This window comes from Rhinolophus sinicus, chromosome 18 (genome assembly GCF_057876585.1).
Source record: "Rhinolophus sinicus isolate RSI-liver-muscle chromosome 18, RSI-T2T, whole genome shotgun sequence".
Taxonomy (NCBI): domain Eukaryota; kingdom Metazoa; phylum Chordata; class Mammalia; order Chiroptera; family Rhinolophidae; genus Rhinolophus; species Rhinolophus sinicus.
Window position 1 is genome coordinate 74,585,079 of NC_142518.1, and position 7,419 is coordinate 74,592,497.

Sequence of the window (7,419 nt, forward strand, 5' to 3'; positions counted from 1 at the left end):
CTGAGTCACTGTATAGCAATCTATCTACCCAGGAAGCCAAGTCATCTTCTACATGCATAGGTTACTGCAAAGACATTTGACTTTCTCCCCTTCTGGGAGATGAGGAGCCACTTGTCTGGGAAATGGAATGATCATTCCGATATCCTAACTTTAACACAGGATTCAATACATAGCTGGCTCATTGGGGCAGTGTCTAGGATACTTGGGCATTTCAAATAGAAGTATAAATCATGAATGGAGAAAAAAACTTTCATTTAAATTAGGCTGATGGAATTGGCTATAGAGGCTGATGAACAGATGCAGGAGACGTTTTGGAAGAACAGAGTAAGTAACTGATAGGCTATGGAGAAAAGGCAGATGTTAATTAATATGTTTCTAATATGGGGCCTAGGAGAATGACTTCTTCCTTTACCTTAAGCACTGCCATCAGTTGTCAACCCTTAGGCAAAAAGGACACTAGAGCATGCATTTCTTCTTAAGTTACTACCAGTGCCTCCAACACTGGCTTCCAAGAAAGCTGATTTAATGACCCGTCTTCCGTCATTCTGTTTATTTGTTTAAAAGTTAAGCTTGTTTAGTTATCGTTGATTTGTTGTGGGGCTGTCAGGTGTGATTTATCAGTAGCTTCTTCATGGTGACCTTTCAAATACAACCATGTTATTGCAGTCATGCCATTTTCTCAGTATCAGAGAAATCATTCAATTGACATAGTCATGTGCTTTTACAACTTACTAAATATGTGGGGTGCTGGGCCCTTTCTGTTTAGTTCTGTTTCATTAGAATTTGGTAACATATTAGCTAGATGTTGATTAACACTTAGCCTTGAAAGTTAATTTCAACATTTTAGTTACTCAAAGTACCCTTAACAACGTTTCTCCAGCAGGGCTACAATGAATGAAATGAGCATCACTCTTAGAACATTTGACAAGTTGCTATTTCCAAGAATACTTCTCATCTTTCAGGATGGTGGACTTTGTTCTCAAAGGCAAGTGCTTCTTGAATGAGCAATCTAATTTAGCAGTGTGATTTCCTTTTCTAGTTTTTGCTTTTGAAACCATGTTAATGTTTCTTTTGTTTGTTTGTTTGTTTTTCTTAAGTGCAATCTGGTATTTTTCTTCTTGAAAAACAGGTCATTGAAGGGCCCATTGGGGTTCAACTAGTGGGCCAAAAGAATGCCATAGGTTCATGGTGCCTCCCAACAGACACGATCTTCATCTTCAGTGAATTCAAATTAGAATTTTCCCAAGAAACTTCTGACATGGTTCCAGATATATAAGATCATTTGGACAGAGTGTAAGTAAATTGGTGCAGCTTTGTAGAGAGCAAATTAGTGACAATGTGGTATTATTTTTCACCTGTCATATTGGCAAAAAAAATTAAAAATTGATAAAAGCCAGTGGTAGTAAAGGTGTAGGGTAATAGGCACTCTCATGTTCTATTGATGGGACTGTATAACTACCCTTTGGAGAGTAATTTATAAATATGAAAAAAATTGTAAATGCATGTACCATTTGATCCAGCAATTAACTACTTTATGTCACTTACACAAAAGATATACTTGTACAATTTGGCAAAGGTATGTGTACAACAATACGAGTATTCACTGTGGAATTATTAGTTTATTACACACACAAAAACTGTAAACAACTTATTTTTCATTAATCACTTGAATAAATGATAATATGTCTGTAATATCGAATACCATGCCATTGTTACAAGTGATAGTGTAAATCTGTTTGACTGCTTTGAAGCATCCCCAAGGTATTTGAAAAAAGTAAGTTACAGTATGGTATTCATATTAGTCAAGGTTCTCCAGAGAAACAGAACCAATAGGAGATATATGTGTATATCACACATGCACATTTTCTCTCTCTCTCTCTCTCTCTCTCTCTCTCTCTCTCTCTCTCTCTCTCTCTCTTTCTCTCTCTCTCTTTGTGTGTGGTGTGTGTGTGTGTGTGTGTGTGTGTGTGTGTGTGAGAGAGAGAGAGAGAGAGAGAGAGAGAGAGAGAGAGAGAAAGAGATTATAAGGAATTGGATCAGGTCCTTATGGAGGCTGAGAAGTCTCAAGATCTGCAACTGGCAAGCTAGAGACCCAGGAAAGACAATGGTGTAAGTTCTAGTCCAAAACCTGGCAAGCTTGAGATGCAAGAAAAGACAATGTTTCAGTTTGAGTCCAAAGCCAGGAAAAGTCCAATGTCCCAGATCAAACAATCAGACAAAAGAAGCTCCCTCTTAGTTGCAAGAAGGGCAGGCTTTTGGTTCTATTCAGGCCTTCAACTGATTAGACGATGCCCACCCACATTAGAGACTGCAAACTGCTTTACATAAGCTACCCATTCAAATGTTAATCTTATCCAAAAACACCCTTACAGACACACCCAAAATAATGTTTAACCAAATATGTGGACATCCTGTGACCTAGTCAAATGGACACATAAAATTAACCATTACAGTATGTATGGTATGATCGCACATAAAAAAAATAAATAAAAATACAACTATATGCATAGACAGAAGAAAATATTAACAGCAATAATCTCTGAGCAGAGACCCTGAGGTTTGGGGTATAGATTGGGTACCTATTTCGCTTTATACCCTTTATAGTTTTGTTTTTAGTCGATTTTAAAAACCATGATATTGGATTTCTTTTTTTTTTTTTAATTTTATTTTATTAAATTTATTGGGGTGTCAATGGAAGGAGAACTGACTCTGGGTGATGAACACACAATGGGATTTATAGATGATGTAATACAGAATTGTACACCTGAAATCTATGTGATATTGGATTTCTTTATTGCTTTTATAATTTTCAAAATGAGTAAACAATAAAGTAAAAAGTAACATGGAAGTCCCTCTAGCTCAGGTCCATGAAAATGGTTGTAAGGGAAAAGGCCAGGGGTGAGGTAGCAGGAGCAAAATCTATGCAAAACACTGTACAGTGTTTGCTATGGCTGGAGGACAGACTATGGAGAGACCGCACAGTGAGAAATGAGGCTGGAGATGTAGACAGGAGGAATCATCAATGTTTTGTCGTGTGAGATTGTCTCTCTCTTTGAAGAATGTTTGGTATTCCTGTCCCCTTCCCACTGAATACAAGATGCCTCCCTCAGTTATTGTAATAATCAAAACTGCTCCACCACACATACACCTTTATAAACACTCTTAAAAGAGTACCCTCTCAACCTTGGTTGAGAATCACTGGGGCTTGATGCCCTGCTAATGAATTTGGACTTATTCCCGTAGGGCCTGAGCTTTTCAAACTGCAGTAGAAGATGGTGTGCAACAGGATATTTGAATTCCTAAGATAAACATGGCTAATCTTCTTGAAGCATCAATTTTATCCAAATACTTTCTTAAACTGATGGAAATATGGCAATATGCAACTTTATATTAAAATAAACACAGATATAATATAGACTAGAGTGCTAAATTACTAAATTCCTAAGATAAAAAAGAAAAAGTTTCTTGCACTGAGCTGCTTCTAACTATACTCCAAACTCCTGGAGATATTTCAGTTGGAAAGTTAGAGAAGCAATGGAGATTATGTCAACGAAATATTTGAAATGAGAGAAAAGTATGATCAGATTTGCATTTTAGAAAGATCACTTTATCTGCTGTTGGGAAATGCATTAGAAGAAGGTACGACATACAGACAAACCAGTTGGGAGTAATAATGGTAAGGGCCTACACTATGGAGAGGATGGATGGAGATGAGAGATATTTATGAAGTAGAATTGACATGGTTTAGTGAATGAATGGATGTGGAGAATGAAAGAAAGGAAGATATTGATGTCAGCCATGTTTCTGGCTTGAGAAGCTAGTGAATAATAAAATAGAGAAATTAAAGGATTAACAGAATTAGGGAAGGAAAGGGAAAAGTTTATTCAAGCTTTTGAACACATTGAATTTAAGTTGGCTATAGATTTCCAAAAGATTTGTATAGTAAACAATAGTAAATGCACACTTTCAGCTCAGGTTAGAAATCTGGGCTGGTAATCAAACTTTTGAAATTATAATTACTTCGGTGGTCACTGAAGCCATGGGCATGGATGAGTTAACCCAGGGAAAGTGAGTGGAGTGACAAAAGAAGGGTTCTGAGAACAGAACCCTGGGACACAATGGCATTCAAAGGTTTGGTTGAGGAGAAGGAAACTGCAAAGGAAACTGAGAAAGAGTAATCCTAAAGATAAGGGAAAAAAACAGAAAAGGATACTGCCATGAAAGTCAAGAAAGAAGGCAGTTTTAAGTAGAAGGGAGTGGCCAGTAGTATCAAATGACACAGAAAATAAAGTCAGGTAGTGACCAAGATGGGTAAAATTGAATTTGACAATTAAGAGGGGACATTAAAGTAGTTTCAACTAGATTGCAACAAGTTGTAATTGGTTGAGGAGTTCCCATTGCAATGAGATCATGAAATGCATAGGATGACAACTGTAGATATTTTTTGAGGGTTGTTGTTTGTTGTTATTGGAATAAGGCTTGGCCATCTTTAAATACTGAGGAGAAGGGACAGGAAACTGGGAATGATTAAAGGTAAATTTGAGCAAGAGGGAAAAAAAGTGAAGATTGCAGGGCATATGTGAAGAGGTGAGATCCACATCACAGATAGAAGGGAAGAAGACAAGAATGAGCTAGATTTAGGTATATTTGTCACCATGTCAAGGCAGAAAGTTTGGGGTGCTCCCTTTCCCAGATGGCCTCTATTATCTTGGCGATAGAGGAAGCAAAGCAATCTGCTGTAAGAGTAAGGTGTAAATGGGGTAGAGAAGGAGACTAAAAAGTGAGCTTAAAATTTGGAGTACGCATTGTAAGGATGGGAAATGTTACTGACTGAGGCGATATGGAGAGATTTCTGGATATTGGTGTCGTTCCAGTTGCTAAAGACCAAGCTTTAATAGGAATCTCCGTGTGGTTGTGTGATTATTTCTTTCTAAGGCTCAGCAACCTGGAACTAAGAGGAGAAATATGATGGCCTTAAATACAAATTTGTTCAATGAATATAATTCAGTGACTGCTGGGGAGCAATGAAGTATCATGGCCCAACCTGTTATCTGACCATTAAAAATGATATGATTCACCTGTCTGTTCCTCTGTACTTGGCACATAACTATACTATTTTTGGCAGTGCTAGCCACATTTCAGAGACCCGGTAGTAAATGTCGAAATAAGCCCATCTGACTGTATTGGCACCTGCTCTGCAGACTGCTTTTATCTGTGACAAAGTGGATATTGTCACTATTTATGACTACCTCAGTTACATCATCTGCATGTATGGTTCCACACATGAAAAATTCAACAGCAAATTGGAGGCTGAGAAGAAGCTTTTCAGTCATAAGAAGCACATCTCCATCTTTCTTTCAGGAGTGAGATATTACCAACATCAAATGGGATGATTCTGGTGTTGAATATGATATGAAGTCCACTCGTCTCTTCCCTCTCTTGGAGAAGGCTGGAGCTCACATGATGGTTAGAGGCTCATCATCTCTTTCCCTTCTAAAGATGTCCCCATGTTTATGATGGAAGGGAACCATGACAAGTATGATCATTACCTCAAGATTATCAGTATTACATCTTGTACCATGAACTGCTTGGCACCTGGTCCAGGTTATTCATCCATGACAACTTTACGGTCATGGAGAGACTCATGATCACAGTTCAGAACATCACTTTCACTCTGAAAAACATGGATAGCCGCTCAGGAAAACAGTGGCATTTTGGTCATAGTGCTGCTCATATAATCATCCCTACAAATATTGACACCACTAAGGCTGTGGGGAAGGTCATTCCAGAGCTGAATGGGAATTTCATTGGAATAGTCTTCTGTGTCTCTACCCTCAACATGTCTGTCAGATCTGACCTGCATTCTGGAAAAAGCAAACAAATAGAGTGACATCAAGAAGATATTAAGTCAGGCAATAGAGGGCCCATTGAAGGACATCCTGGCCTACACAGAGGACCAACTTGTCTCCTGTGAGTTTAACAGTGACACTTATTCCTCTATCTTTGATGCTTGGGCCAGCATTGCCCTCAATGATCATGCTGTCAAACTCATTTACTGGTATGACAATAAATTTGGGTGCAGAACCACATTGTGGTCTTCATGGTTCACATGGCCTCTAAGAAGTAGGAGTCCTGAACCAGTACTTCTAACAATGAAACAAGAGGAAGAGAGAGGCCCTCAGTTTGGGGAAGCCCTATTTCAAATCTACCATTTACTACATTAAGAATGTTGATCCTCAACATAATTCCCATCCCAGGTCCCTTAGAAGAAGGGGTACCATGAACATAGTACCCTATATTCAGCAGGGGGAGAACTTAGGTGGTTTGCTATGAGCAAAACTTTGAAGCGAACTGCCAACCAAAGGGTATGAGGAATTTCAAATAAGAGCTTTAGTGGAGACACAATTTGGACTTGGAGTAGAAATGGGCCTTAGCTCATGGTCTCTAGGCATGGCTGTTCATGCCCTGTGGAACAGATTAAGACACTTTTCCCTTGCCTTCTTTGCTTTATTTGTGCTGTATTTTTTCCTCTACTGACCTACTCATTGGGGTTAAAACTGGCTATACATGTCTCTTTAGCTACTAGCGCCACTGCAGCTGTGATACCATCATGAATGTCACCTTTTAACCAAGGAGACCATGATATATGTCACAAGATGCAAAACCTAGTTATTCTCACTTAATAGAGGCAAATAGCACATTCAGACAGAGGAAGGATATTTCCCATGTGTGATAGGGGAGGCTCTTTGCATGTGTATATATAGAGGCAGGGGGCTTCCTGTGGACTGCAAGGGTGGTCTTGAGGTCTGGGAACCCTCAGGCCATATTTCTGTCCATGTTTTATTTGTGCATCCATTAAGAACAGATCTCAGTATGACCTAAGAATAGACATTCCTCAGCCCCTCACCAGGCATTGGCTCTGTGGGAGGTCTATAGTTAAGCACAGTAACTATTTCCCAATATGGAGTTCGGGAACCCAATGAGCATAAAATCCGAGCCTGAAGAAATGTGGGTCTCATATAGAGGTTTTGGAGTTAGTCACCCTGGCCATGTGAAGAAAATCCTTAAGTCCTCAAATAACACCCCCTCCATTTAATTATGCTACCAGGCTCTATTCTTTTGGGTTAAGCACGAGTCATTCTCTCTATATATTCTTTTGGGTTAAGCAGAGTCAGTCTCTCTGTCTCTCTGTCTCTATATCTCTCTGTCTCTGTCCCTCTCTCTGGTGTTGGGGAAAATGCTCTTTAAAAACATACAGCTAGAACAAGAAGGGAGTAAGTGGAAGTGTTGGAAGCTTGAGAGTGAGCCAGAAAATGTAAGTTTGGGCAGATGAGGTCAAAACAACCAACCTTAGGAATGGCTGGCTCAGAGCTTGCTGGCTTGATTGTTCTCTGTACTCAGTGTGAGGACGTAGGCCAG

General features: G+C 39.1%; 1 pseudogene; it reads left to right on the plus strand.

Moving 5' to 3' along the window:
- Window positions 1–267: 267 nt before the first annotated feature.
- On the plus strand, window positions 268–6,127 carry LOC109439367 (glyceraldehyde-3-phosphate dehydrogenase pseudogene; annotated as a pseudogene).
- Window positions 6,128–7,419: the final 1,292 nt, after the last annotated feature.